Raw genomic sequence first — 14,685 nt, 5'->3', positions numbered from 1 at the left:
CCCCCGAACACTGTGTATTGTCAACAGTTGAATTGTCAGTTGCTTCAGCTAAGCTTTTTGAGTGCTTTGCGCTGGTATAGATAATAATGATGATAATAAGGTAAAAAAAAAAAAAAAGCTTCCTATCCTAACATTTCTTCAGATTCCACCTGGGTGACACTTTCGTTCTTTTTGGCACAGCAGCCCATGAAGGGGCAGTAAAGGTATAACATGCTAGGAGGATGTATTTAACCCAACACACTGTGACACTAATGAAAAACATCTCAGCCATGGTCCTATGAAACTATTTGCATGAACTCTCCCTTGTTGCTGGCAATCATGCTGTGACAACCGTCATCTTCAACAAGAGGAGAACCTTAAACATCAAATTTTGGCAAAAACATCTTTTACTAGCAATGAGTAATTTCAGGAAAACAAGTGCTTCTACATAGATTTCTCTTGCATACACTGACCTAATGTAAGGAGACAGTGCAGGCTGACTAATCAACAAGATGCTTTGAAGCAAATCCTCAGGAATGCCTATCCTTCTGATTTCCATTCGTAAATATTTTCTGTTTCCTGTGCTTGTAATGAAATTTGAAGCTAGTAGGACTTTTTATTGGCTTTAGGAGGTTTTTGAGGTGGCAGAATTTCTCAGTCTAGTGTGCAGATCTGACATTTGCTCTTAGTTGATTCAGAATATGTAATAAAATGTTTGGTATAGGATTTACATATACATTTGCACTACCTGTTCTGTCGGTATTTCATTGGTGCTCAAAGATCAAAAGGGTTTGATCTCCCTTCTTATGTGGAACATGGGGTTGAGGCCCTTTATGGTCCAGCTAACAGAATGTTTCGTATTGTCACTTGAGGTTTTCAAGATGATGAGAAATTTCTAGAATGTGTTCCCAAAGGGATGGTAGTCAGGACCAAGGAAAACAGCTGGAAGCAACTCACTAACCTAAACAAGTCTAAATGAAACAAAACAAAACAAACAACAACAACAAAAAACCAAGATGCAAAACCAAATATTTAAGGAACCAAGAGAATTCAGTTAGAGAAAAGACATGAAGGAGAGGGAGGTAGATGAGCCAAAGTGAATTCTCTGATTTAAGGTACCGATCCTCACTCCTGCTTTTTTAGGGTACCTCTGGCCCCTGAGCTATTTGTATTGGAGGGGGCCAATTCCAAGTGGACAACCTGACTGTCTTCCACATATGGGCTTTGTTATTTTTTCACGGGACCCGGGCACCTCAGAGCACGCTGCATTTGAAGACTGTTTTCACCCCTTGGAAGCCTAGAGTATAATAATACTGTCAACAAAGAAGGAAAACCTGCATGATTTCTATGCTGGGCATGTAATTCTTCAGTAGACCCACAGGTCTTAAAATCATTCTTTTGCAGATTAAATTTGACCTATCTTCCTAATTTCCTTCTTCAGTGGATGGAGCAATGATGTGTGAGTGCAAAAGGATGAAGTTGATGCAGAAAAATATAGGGTGAAAGTGAACCTCCCCCCTGTGATTGAGTAAGGGAGAGTGATTCCTGTGGTCATAGAAGGCTCTGGGTAAATTCATGAGGTTTCAGAGACAGCTCAGAAGATAGCTGGGTGGCAAAGATCACTTAGTGTATTTGAGAATGGTAGATATTCATCAAAATACTCAGACGAAACGACGAAGATGCAGGAGAGAGGTGTGGAGCAAGGTGGGTTCCGGGGGAATAAACCAAGGTCTAGAGCCCATGAAAAAGCAAGTTGGCCATCTTTGCCCTCACTGGGTATTGATTGAATTTTTGGGTCTCAGTTTGAACAGCATCAGGTTAAAACTACAAGCCTTGAATTTTTCAAACTGGCAAGACATCTTATTCCTCGTGAGCACTTAGGTAAGTCTCTTACACTATTTCAACCTACAGAGTTGCCTAGTGTAAGAGGGCCTACCACCTGGCTAGTCTTTCTTAAGAGTTATTCGTGGATCACGTGAGAAAGCATATGAATGTGTTCTAAAAATCTAAACCGGGACTTTCAATAAAACGGAAGATCAAGAATGCAAGTTCAAGTGCTGGAAAAATATTTTTCCACCAATTATTCAGTACAGAGCTAAGCTCAAAAAATGAAATGGAAATGCTGTGGCAGAAATTGAGAGAAACCAAAACCAGAGCAGTAAGTAGCAGCTGACACCACTTGTCCAAGTGGGTTTCAGATCAGATACGTCTCTAGATTCCAGAGGTAGGGGACCCAAGACATGGCTTTGGATCTTTGTGAGGTCTGGGGGGGTGTGCTGAAAAAGAACTCCACACATAGAGCCTGGAGTCTTAAAAGCTGCCTTGTTTGTTGAAAGAGATCTAGAAAAACCTTTCCTACCAGCTCAGAAAAACAGAAATCAAGCTTATTATTTGTCCAAGGCTTTGGGGGTAAAAGGGGAAGAGCTGCTTATGAGAAATGTAAAGCCACATGTGAGTTGTGTGAAACGTAGATGTGATCTGCATTAATTCTACTAGGCTGGTGCAGACAACTTAAACCATGACATTAGCATCAGAAGCTGATTCTGGACTACTGAATGACCTGAAAGCCCTGGTGACAACACATCTGAAAGGACTCAGAAATGCTTTATACTTTTCTCCCACGTTCAGAGCGATCAAGATCTCCTGGGAAAAACAGGCCCTGCAGAAGATGAGCTCACAAATTAAAAAATTGCAAACCGGCATGAGGAAATGAATCACCGTGAAGGAGAGTCAAGGAAGGCATGAAAACAAATGAAAACTACCCAAGTTTGAACATAATAAAATTGAGACTATGTAGTTTTTGAAAGAATTGCATAGAACTTCTGGAAATGAAAACAATAGAGATTAAAATGTTTAAATGCTAAAAAGGGTACATATGAGTATGATGAGAAGTTATATATCAGAAATAGATGTTTTTATATTATACAATAATGATAAATATTATGAGAATAAGGAACTTTTATGTAATATTTATTAATGCCCACTATGAAGGTCTATATTAAGTTCTGAAGATACCAAAACCAGTTAAGATGCAGTCCTTGACCTTGAGGCACTCATATTCTAGGACAGACCACAATAGTGCAAAAAAAGCAATAAAATGTTACAGATGAATAGGCTACAAGGAGGCTTAAATGAGGGAGTGATCAAGTCTATCTATTGCCGTTGGGTGGAGGGCACAGAAAAGCCTTTGTAGATCCTTGAACTGAGGCCTGAAATATGGGTGGGTATTTTCCAGACCCATAAAGAGGGAAAGCCATTAAAAGTAGAAGGTGCATGGTAAAACAACACGGTAAGTCTGGGCCACCGGGTGTGAGGTGAAGGAAAAGGTAGAGAAGTAGACAAGAGTAGGTCGTGAATAGCAATAGTGATTTTTACAGAGAGGTAGAAGGAAAGTACAGTCGTACTACAGTTAGGAACCGGGAGCCAGACTTCGTGGTTAAATCTTGGGTCTGAAATTTACTAGTAATATAACCTGTCTCAAATTACTTAATCTCTCTATAGCTCAGTTTCTTCAACTGTAAAATGGAGAAGAACAATAGGAAACCTTCAGAAGGTTGCTGTGATCGTTAAATGAGATTATGTGTGTCAACACCTGGCACAGTTTCTAGTATTTATTTATTTATTTATTTTTGCGGTACTCGGGCCTCTCACTGTTGTGGCCTCTCCCGTTGCAGAGCACAGGCTCCGGACGCGCAGGCCCAGCGGCCATGGCTCACGGGCCCAGCCGCTCCGCGGCATGTGGGATATTCCCGGACCGGGGCACGAACCCGCGTCCCCTGCATCGGCAGGCAGACTCTCAACCACTGCGCCACCAGGGAAGCCCTCTAGTACGTTTTAATGAACACTGGCCCTTGTTATTATAACTACCATTCTTATTAAGACAGGGAGGATTTTGAGAAAGATGGATGCAAACAGCAAAGTCATAAATATCATGGTATTTATTCAGTCAACAAATACTTGAGACCCTGTGTAAGGAACTAGGTTTATTGTAATGAACAAGACAGACTTAGTGCCTTCCCTCGAGAAACTTACATTCTAAAAGGGAGGACAAATATCAAAAGGAGGCAGAGAATATTAAAATATGAAAAGGAGGCAGAGAAAATGCATTGTGTTGCGAGGCATCACCTGGGAACATGTTATAAATGCCATTTCTCAGATTCTATCCCAGACTTGCTGAACCGAAAACTGTGAACAGAGCCCATCAATCTGTGTTTGAACAAATACTCTGATTTTGATGCAAGCTAAAGTTTGAGAATCACTGCCCTAGGCTTTTATTTCTTTAAATTTCACTGCAGGAGCTCTTTATTGTAGTTGGAAACAGCCTAACAGCACCTGGAATGGAGCCATTGAAAATTCTGGGTACTCTTCTTGTGCTTTCAGTCTTTCATGGATTGTTCTGAGGACTAATTTAAGTTTAAAAGACCTTGTTTTTTAAATAGAATTTTGGTAAGAAAGAAATCAATAGCTAATTACAGTCTCTTTGATTTCGCCTCTTTACTACCCTCAGGGAAATAGAATATGGGCCTGTTGTCCCCGGCAGGGGGCTCCACGGTCATCCAAAGGAGCAAGGAGAGGGTCCCTACCCAAGACCAGGAGTGAGGGCCAGCCATACACAAGGGCTGACTGCCGAGAATTCATTCTGCGTCGTGCCCACTATCTGGCCTCTCGTAAGCTACTTGAAGCACTTAAGTGGTCGGTCATAAAGTACCTTCTAAAGAAAGTAGGTTCAGTTAATTGCAGGGCTTTTAGTTTGTGACTGGGAATACAAATTAGGACAATACTACCTGTGGTCTTCCAGTTTGACCCTCCTCCCACAAGTGATGCTCAACCTTTATCTTGAATATATGTTGAAGAAATACGTAATGAAAGTTGATTCCAAGGAAGGCCGAATAATTCGCCTGCCCAGGGTTCCCCCAGGTCCAGGTCAGGCTGGAGCAAATGGACAGTTCTATCTTACAGCTGTTGAGAGACAGAGTGGTGGCTTGTTCTTCGCCCATGACTGGGACTGTCCACCTCAAATGCAAGTCAGGCTGCTGACCTCACTGGAAATTTAAGCAACAGTTCCAGATAAACACAGCACCTTTGAGGCTAAACACATAAACACAGCATCTTTTTAGTCTAGAGGAAATTTTCATCCCTCAGGTTGGTTTGTAAGGTGTTCAGCATTTGGTGGAAGTTTTCCTATAGACATCTTGTTATCACATTAGCTTATATTTTTTTCTTTTGTCCGTGCCGCATGGCACACGGGATCTTAGTTCCCCAACCAGGGATTGAACCCCTGCCCCCTGCATTGGGAGCCCGGAGTCTTAACCACTGGACCACCAGGGAAGTCAACATCTTGTTATCTATGGTCATTGGGTAACCAGGTCAAGACATGCTGTGCCCGTAGAGTAGCATTAATAGTGCTGATTTAACTAGGCATAATCCCTATCTATAAAGGATGAGAAGGAATGCATTTGGATGCCAAGACTACATCCATCTCCTATAATGGTAGGGTCACTAAAGGCAAAGTTTGGTCATGAGCAGTGGGTTGGGAGAAGGATGCAGAAGGAGAAAGGAAGATGTATACCTTCACTAAGAGTGTAGTGCTGTTATACACTTCTACATCCCTAGAATGGAAGGAAATGCTCAGTAACCTATAAGAAGGCCTCCCTTAGTGTTCTGCACTGGGGACTCCAGGCGTTTTGATGGGTGGGCAGAGGTGGAGGGGTGAATCGGGCTCTGGGTCATTTCAAAGCCAACAGGTAGGGGTGGGGCTGTCTGTTTGGCAGCATTTATATGTGGTCTTAAAGTACATTCCCAAGTGGAGACATTGACCTTTTCTTAACGAGAAAGTGATTGACAGATGGAAAACCTTTTGTGTGTGTGGCCAGAATATTGGAATGAATATGGGATCCCTAAGATTCAAATGTAGTATGCCTGCGGTTTGTTTTATTTTTTATTTTTGTTTGTGGTACGCGGGCTCCCACTGTTGTGGCCTCTCCCGTTGCGGAGCACAGGCTCCGGACGTGCAGGTCCAGCGGCCATGGCTCACGGGCCCAGCCGCTCCGCGGCATGTGGGATCTTCCCGGACCGGGGCACGAACCCGCGTCCCCTGCATCGGCAAGCGGACTCTCAACCACTGCGCCACCAGGGAAGCCCCTGGTGTTTGTTTTAGAACCAAATCAAAAGTGCTCCTGATGACATGACAAAGTGTCAATGGAAATGGAGGATTCCATAGGTCCACGGTCCCACTTGGTATTTGCCCAAGGTTTGAACTCAGGCACTCTGACTCCAGAACCTCTATTCTTAATCAGCTAAACTTCCATAAATTTAACTGCCTCTGAGTCTCTGGATTTGTGGACAAAAGGACGTACCAGCCTTTTGCAGAATAACCTGTCACAGGTGGAGGAGCCTTTGTTCTCTAAAATTTGCACTTAACCTCAATTATCCTGCAAGTTCAGATAGGCATGCAGTGAGATTGAGGGAATTTTCAATGTACTGGTTTAATCTGGAAGAATTCCATTAGACTATTTCTCTCCCCTCTAGTCTCCACTCACTTTCCCCATCTCACCATCTCTGTATCTTTTAAAAAAGACATTAGTATGGCTAGAACACTTTAATTCCCAGATCTACTGTGTATTTGCACATGACTTTAAAGGGAGGGAATTCTCCAGTGATCCTCCTCTAAACATTTATAAATTGCAGTGTCTACATGTGTAAATGGCAGGTAATGGCCATTGCTTGATGGGCTTTTAAAAAGCAGTGTGTTTGTACATGGCTTCTGGCTTCCTTGGGTCAAAGAATTATATCAATTAAAGCAGAAAGATTCTGACATAACACCAGTTATTACTGGGAAATAGAAGAACATGCCTACAGTAAGAACCATGGAGCTCAAAGGGCAAATGCATTCAGTTGAGTGAAACTAATAAATTATTGGAAAACACTTTCCTCAAAGAAGAAAATGTCATATATATAAACAATAGCATTATTATTAACTTTAAAAAGATACAGAACGTCTCTCGTTGCAGCCTATCAAAATCATCTTTCAAACATCTTATTCAGAAACAATGACCTACTACAATGTTTATTTAGAAACTGAAATTCCCAGTTCAGAATAAACACTTATTTCATTGATGCAACTCTGGAAGCTTAAAAGGCATTATTAGATGGAGGTGGTGAAAGCAGCCTCCTGGCCTTCGTACAAATGAGATCAAGACATGCCCAGGAGAATTACCAGAAGTGTCCATGTCTGATCCGAGGGGGAAATTGACAGTAGATCAGAATCTACATGATAGACATATATTATTGAAAACATAGGCTTTACAGTATAGTATCATAGCCTATCATTTACTATTATCATTTAGGATGGTAAATTATTATTATCATTTAGCCCACCCAGCCCAGGGTAAGTGAAGTAAAAGTGATTATTAACAAATACATATAATTGAAGCTGTTATTTTAGAATATTTACACTAAGGTATAAATGATGATGAGTTCAATATGTCATGAGGACATTTGCAGTCTAATAAAGGATCTTGTTAATCTGAATTCATTTCTAATTGGAGAAATCACAGCTTCTCTTCTCCTAGCAGCCACTCAATCCCTTCATCTCATCTGGGGAGTCAACATCCTCCATCTTTTGCTGCCTTGCAAACTAGTCCCGTACGGTATAAAATGCAGAGAATCAATACCGTTTCTTAGCAGGAAGTCTCATGTCGCCTAGACTTCTCTATCCTAACATCTTTACAAATGACTTCATATCTCATGGGACTTGGTAAAGAGAGTCATTTTTGGAGGGAGAAGTGAATGTTGGCTCAAACCTAATAGATATTCAAAGTCCAAGGAATTGTAGACCTCTGAGTACAGGGGATCACTTACATACTATAAATTATCACAGAACCATGTAACCTCCAAGGGGCTTTGAGTTGTTTCCCCAGTGTAGGCAATAGATTTGCACAGGTGTTTGTTGAATGAATAACACATAAATCAACAAATAATCAGATTCTGTCGACTCATGTCAACTATCATTAAGGAACAGAGTAAAACAATTTGGTCTTTGCACAGGGCTTTAGCCTGGCTAAAAAATCGAGAACAAGGTAGCAATAAGCAATTACTCTAAAACATCATAATGGGATAGTTGACAGCTAGGAATCATGGTACAATCTTGTTTTTGAAAGTCAAATGGACAAGCTAAGTTTTTCAATCTGTATTCCCAAAATTGATTCCCCAAATTGGATCTCAGATCGATACTGAAATAGTGTTATCAATTACATGGAGAAGTTTCAAGTATAACCCTAAGACCACTGGGAATCATCTATTTTATTTATTTTCAGTGTCTACAGTTTTTTGCATGTATATGATCTTTGGGAGAAAATAATATCTATTGCAAAGAGTTTGACTTTATATGTGAATTCTGTGCACGGAGATTGACAGCTACTGCATCACCCGGGAGGCTCTGGCTAGGTGGCATTGAATTTGATCATAGAAGACAGAATCATATTTTAAAAAGAATTCTCCCAGCAGTTCAGCTACATAGCAGAGGTTTGCCCCTTTTCTTTTCAGTGCTGGCTACAAACACCACACTCCCCTTCAGGCTGTCAGAGCTCTTGGAAGTAGGTAGAGGAGGTGAGACAGAACAAAAGGATTGGACCCTATCGGAAGCTTGTGGGAAGACAGCCAGTCCCTTTGACATGACTTGCAATGCCGTCTCATTTTCTAAACCCTCCAGAAAAAAAATCTTACATGAATACAGCATTTGACAGACTTAACATGTAGCCACAGAAATGATCCCATTTAATCACAGTTCTAGCCCACTGGTTCTGCAAAGCAGCCAGGAAAACAAGTATTGGGGCCTCATCTATGGGGCAGGAAAGAAGTACAGCCAAGCTCAAACTCAGCTACTAAGTCAGGCTTGAACATGGGCCTGCCGTCCTTTCCAGGACAGCACAGTGGTTTCACTGAGTCTTTGCAGCTTTGGGGAGCCAGGGAGACAGGGGGCTGCCTGATGGTGATGGCCTTTCTAGAGAGCCTTGGGAGAGGTCCAAGGCCGAGCACTTAGCCTCAGCATCCACTGGACATGGACAAAATCACTGTTAAATGGAGGTAAAATCCCCTCTGGCGTGCCCCTGCCTTGTTTATGGCCTTCTCTCTGTTACTTTGGAGCTAATTATGTGGTCTGCCGAGTGTCTCCGCCCCCAGACCTCGTGCTGTCCTCTCTCTGACCATTTGCCTGACTGTTACTTCTGTCAGCAGACAGAGGTCAGCGAGAGAAGGTGCCAGACTTTAATCAGCCTCCTCTCCCACTTGTTAGCACCGGTGGAAAAATCTTTACAGAATGTTTCATATTTGGCTCTCAAGGATCTGGACATCCAGGGATTATTTATGGATTTCATTATTCACTTTATTCCATTCACTATAATTGTGAAGAGCCGAGGTTTGCCTACATTCCTAACACAATTTCAAGTTTGCAGAGGGGTCTTATGCCCTGAAGAATTGAACATATTCAGTTTATTATATCTATCCAAGCAAACTATTCCGTGTTACAGAATACAGAAGGATGCAAGAAACACTTGTGTAGGATTAGAGGGTAGGAAGGGTGAAAAGTTTTAAACTATAGGAACATCTCCTTTTGAATAATATTGCTACTTCTGAAAAGTTATTAAAAATGGATTTATGCAAAACTGCAATGAGGTATCACCTCACACGGGTCAGAATGGCCATCATTAAAATATCTACAAATAACAAATGCTGGAGAGGGTGTGGAGGAAAGGGAACCATATTACACTGTTGGTGGGAATGTAAATTGGTGCAGCTGCTATGGAAAACAGTATGGAGGTTCCTCAAAAAACTAAAACTAGAGTTGCCATATGATCCAGCAATCCCAGAACTGGGCATATATCTGGACAAAACTATAATTTAAAAAGATACATATTCCCCTATGTTCATAGCAGCACTATTCACAATAGCCAAGACATGGAAACAACCTAAATGTCCATCGACAGATGAATGGATAAAGAAGATGTGGTACATATATACAGTGGAATACTACTCAGCCATAAAAAATGAAATAATGCCATTTGCAGCAACGTGGATGGGCCTGGAGATTATTATACTAAGTGAGTAAGTCAGAAAAAGAAGGACAATTACCATACGGTATCACTTATATGTGGAATCTAAAATATGACACAAATGAACTTATCTACGAAACAGAAACAGACTGAGAGACATAGAGAACAGACTTGTGGTTGCCAAGGAGGAGGGGTAGGGGAGGGAGGGATTGGGAATTTGGGATTAGCAGATGCAAACTATCATATATAGAACAGATAAACAACAAGGTCCTACTGTATAGCACAAGGAACTATATTCAATATTCTGTGATAAACCATAATGGAAAAGAATATGAAAAAGAATATATATATGTATAACTGAATCACTTTTCTGTACAGCAGAAATTAACACAACATTGTAAATCAACTATACTTCAAAAAAATAATCTTTTTAAAAAATGGGATTTATGAACATTAAGTTACATTTGAAATCCAGCAGAGGAGTTGACAACTCAAGGCACACCCTGCTATGAGCTCTTTTGCAGTTGCAAAGTATTTTTGTGAGGAAATAATTCCCTCCCCACTTGTCTTTTTTATAAATTTGAATTTGAATCTGTCAAGTTGTCTTAAAACACCTGTATAGCTAAATCTGCCAAGATGCTTTTCACTGACTACCTGATAGATGAATGAACTCATCCTCTTGCGGGAACATGAGAAGCTGTGTGGCTGTTTCCACGTTCAGAGGTGAGAAGTGCCTATCATAAATTTGACATGAGGCTTTTAATGGGCCACACCTGGTTAGGTTCCTACAATTTTTGAACACTCATTCTCTGCCTATGGGAGAAAAGCAAATGGACAAGTTTATACAGCCAGATTTAGAAGCTTCCGCTTTATGTAATGTTAAATCTGTTGGTTATTGTGTTTACATATATTTGGATAAGAAAGACCTGTTTGCTTTTAAGTTTCTAAATTTAATATCTTTGCAAATACTTTAATCACTTACCTAGGGAATTTTCATTAGGCCCAAATTGTTATATAAGCTCATTTTCCTTCATAAATTACATACTCTTTTCTACTCTTTATGCCTCATTTTTACTCTCCTAGCTACAGAAAAAAACTAGTGGTTTTAGCTCCCATTTTCCAGATAATTGCTGTCTTTGCTGTCCTTTGTGCAAATGGCTTCAGAGTTCCAACACAAACATATAGCACCATGAAAAATAAGCCAAAAAATTTGTAAGAGTTTAAGGTAAAGTAAAGCTGATTTTCCCCAGAGTTTTCGTTTCTCTTGGCCCACCGCCTATCATCTGAATATTCTAGCCCTGGACACAAAGGAAAGAGCTTGCTCTTTAGACTGGCTTGTTCCATTTACTGTCAGAGATGACAGCAATGAGAATAATGGCATTAAGCCTTGTTGCCAAGTCCCTTGGTTCACGACTGTTCCCAGGCATTGGTATACATTCCCCTCTTTGCAACTAAGATGAGAGGTCATACATTGGTTACATGCTTAGTCATCCTTAGAAGCAGCCCTGGAAGTGCTTTTGGTTGTCCTTCAACTTTAAGAAGGCCAGGCTCTCCATAAGGAGAGCCATGGAAGCCGATTTCATTGGTGGCCACTGCATTTTAACCGTAGTGTTGCTTGTTTCTAGCTTCAAACTGTCAAAAGTGGTCTGTTAGTAGGCAAATAAAGTCTCAAGAAGCTTCCTGTTCTATTGCAGACATCTCCTGAGGCCACCTTGTTAAAGAATTTACTTTCATAATCAGTTTCTCAGAATCAATATTTCTTTTCCTGTTTCCCTCCACTTGGACATAATGTGATTAGAACAAAGAGCACTCATGCTTTGGGACATACCAGAATTTCTGCTAAAGAAACACTGTCCAGCTGTCCTTCTCTCACATGTGAACTCAGCCGTCCTCTTTCCATGTAGACATGGCAATGGCTGTGAGAGCGGGGGAGTTCAACCCAGCAGGCTTGGGACTGGGGCTCTAGAGGAAGCAAACATGCCCCCATCTTCTCGGAGGGGCCTCAAGAAGGGAAAACTTGTACCAAGATCTTTGTTGATTCATATTTGCTGTAACAGCAACATGCTCCATCTTGCTCATCTCTCCCTAGAGGCTGTCCTTGGGAGACAGTGGCGTTTTATAGTTAAGTGTGTCCTATTCTGGGTCATTCAAAGGGATATTTGGATTTATCTACTGTCAGTGAATAATGCAGCAATCCATAAGGTTTTTCCCTTTGTTAGGAAATAGAGGGCATTTTCTAAGGCTTTCTATCTCTAATTCCTCAACCAGTGGGAAAGGATTAACACTTGAAAATATTTGCATCGGATGACGAAGTAAGACAAATTGTTCAGAGCCACCCATGTTAGAAAGAGAGGGATTTAACAAGACAAGCAATCAGAGGCTGAATTGAACTGCTAAAAGGTCTCTGTCCCTTTCTAGAATAATCAGAGGTTTGAATGAGGCACAAACCGGAAAAATCGCTGTTAGTTTTATAAGTGCAAGTAAATAAAAGCTATCAAAAAATGTATGGCAAAGTTCCCCCCACCCCCCAAAAAGATGCAACATTTCTTTGAGTAGATTTTGTGAACACTGGTATAGCGAATCTTGACAAAAACTGTGAAGTATGCAATTAAGCTGGAAAAGGATTGATGGCAGGATATTTTAAAGCTTTATTCCCCTCCCCACAGCATAACTCAAAGATGTTTTCAGTTTTTTCCCTTCCTTTTATAAACTCAAACTCCTAATTGAAAAACAGTCTGTGTTATTCGATATGAATGAAATAATTATATTTGCATCAGGTGTAAGGTTGGGTTGCTTTGGACAGTTTTAAGAGATTCTCCCCCTTAGTCCTTATTTATTTGCTCCCCGAAGGATTTCTGTATCTCTTTGGGCAAACCACACAGTAGCAGCAATAATCTTATTTACAAAGAGGGCAATAGGGCACAGGGTTGGAGGCCCCAAGGGCTGGAGTTCAATATCGTCCCTGTCATCCTGAGATCAGAGGGTTTGCCCCAGCCCAGGTGACTAACGACCAGGAACACTTTGTGACTGATGACCGCTCTGTTTGGGGAGCTAATTGATGTCCCCCAGTTCCTAGTGAATAATGCTCTTTCTAGCAGTGACAGTAATGTCATCAGGAGGGAAAATATGTGGCTGGCTAATGAGGAAACAGGATACAGAGCCCTCATCCCCCACCCCCAGCCCTGGGTGCTCTACTGGGCCAAGCAGGAAGTCATACTTTTACATATATATGCAATGCTTTGTAAAAAATCTCTTTGAACCAGCAGAACTAGGGGAAAAGCTACCTAAATTCTGATCTTTTTTGACTAAGATTATGAATCTGCTCAGGTCTCTGTAAATCACAGTGAGGTGCACAAAGAACGATGAAATCTCCTTAGCATCCATGGCCCTTGGTGGTCTGGCCCTTGGCTCTCATCCTCGTTACTCTCCTATGGGTACCACATCCCAGTCACATCAGTCTATGTGTCATTCTCTGGACATATCACGTTCTCTTAAATCTCTTACCTGTCTCTCCCACCCTACCCTTATTTTTCTCCCTATAACATCTTTTATCTCTATTTTTTTCCTGTTCTTTTTTTCCTGGCTAGCTCCCTCTTGGTCTTCAATGTTCTGCTCAGGTATTACTTCTTCTTAAGTCAGTTTCTTGTGCCCTTTCTGGTTTCCCATGGCCTTGTTTGTTTTAGCATTTGTTGCATTGCACTGAGATTATCTGTTTAGGTGTTCACCTTCTTTCATTAGATCTTAAGTAATCTGAGGACTTGCCATGGTAGATACTCAATAAATGTTGCTTGAATTGAACAAAATAGAAACAAAAACTAAATAGAGACTGGCTTAAGGCTATCAACTCAGTAATGTAGGGGCTAAGAGCAAATCTCAACTCTACCACTTACTGGCTGTGTGACCTTGGGCAGTTTACTGTCTGCCAAATGGGGATAATGATACTTCACAGGCTGGTTGAGAGGTTTAAATGAGATGTTGCATCTCCAAATCAATGAGATAATGCTAACCATTATTGTTAATGCTAAGTACAACACGGGTTCTCAGTAAATACTTGCTATATTGTATTTTACGATTCTAACAAATTATATTTCATTGACTGGTAGAGCATTATTTCCTAGATGCCTTGTTCTATATACAACTTAAAAATAAAGCACGTGTTTTTTTAAATTAAGAGAATTAAAATGAAAACTTTGTGGTAGGAAGTGGCCAAAGAGGTGGAAAAATAGTTACTCTAAGTGAGATCAGGAATATATTTGTAGCACCCAGCTCAGGGGATAAAATAAATCAAACTTCTCAGCCACTGTTTCAGCTACCCAAGGTGAGTGATGATTTATACTAGGCAGGTGATGAAGAACACGGATTTAATTTATTTTGACATCCAGAATGGGTTTGATAAGGTTTCAAATTGCTGCTGTCTGGAGAATGAAGGAGGGAAAACGCAGGTACCTGGTTAGAACCGTGCACCTCAGCACATCCCATGTAACGCTGCAATGTTGTCAGGGGGAAAGATCCCGAGCTGGGAGCCCAAGGACCCGGGTTTGAGCTCCAGAGATTCAACTTACTGCTAACTATCCATGTAAACTTGGGCAAGATCCACACCTACATATGTGGAAATGTGCTGTAAAACACAAGAACTTTGGGTGTTATCTGTAGCAGG

The sequence above is a fragment of the Neophocaena asiaeorientalis genome, unplaced genomic scaffold, assembly GCF_003031525.2.
Source record: "Neophocaena asiaeorientalis asiaeorientalis breed wild unplaced genomic scaffold, Neophocaena_asiaeorientalis_V1.1 scaffold161, whole genome shotgun sequence".
Taxonomy (NCBI): Eukaryota; Metazoa; Chordata; class Mammalia; order Artiodactyla; family Phocoenidae; genus Neophocaena; species Neophocaena asiaeorientalis.
Note: the sequence above shows the minus strand (reverse complement) of the source record.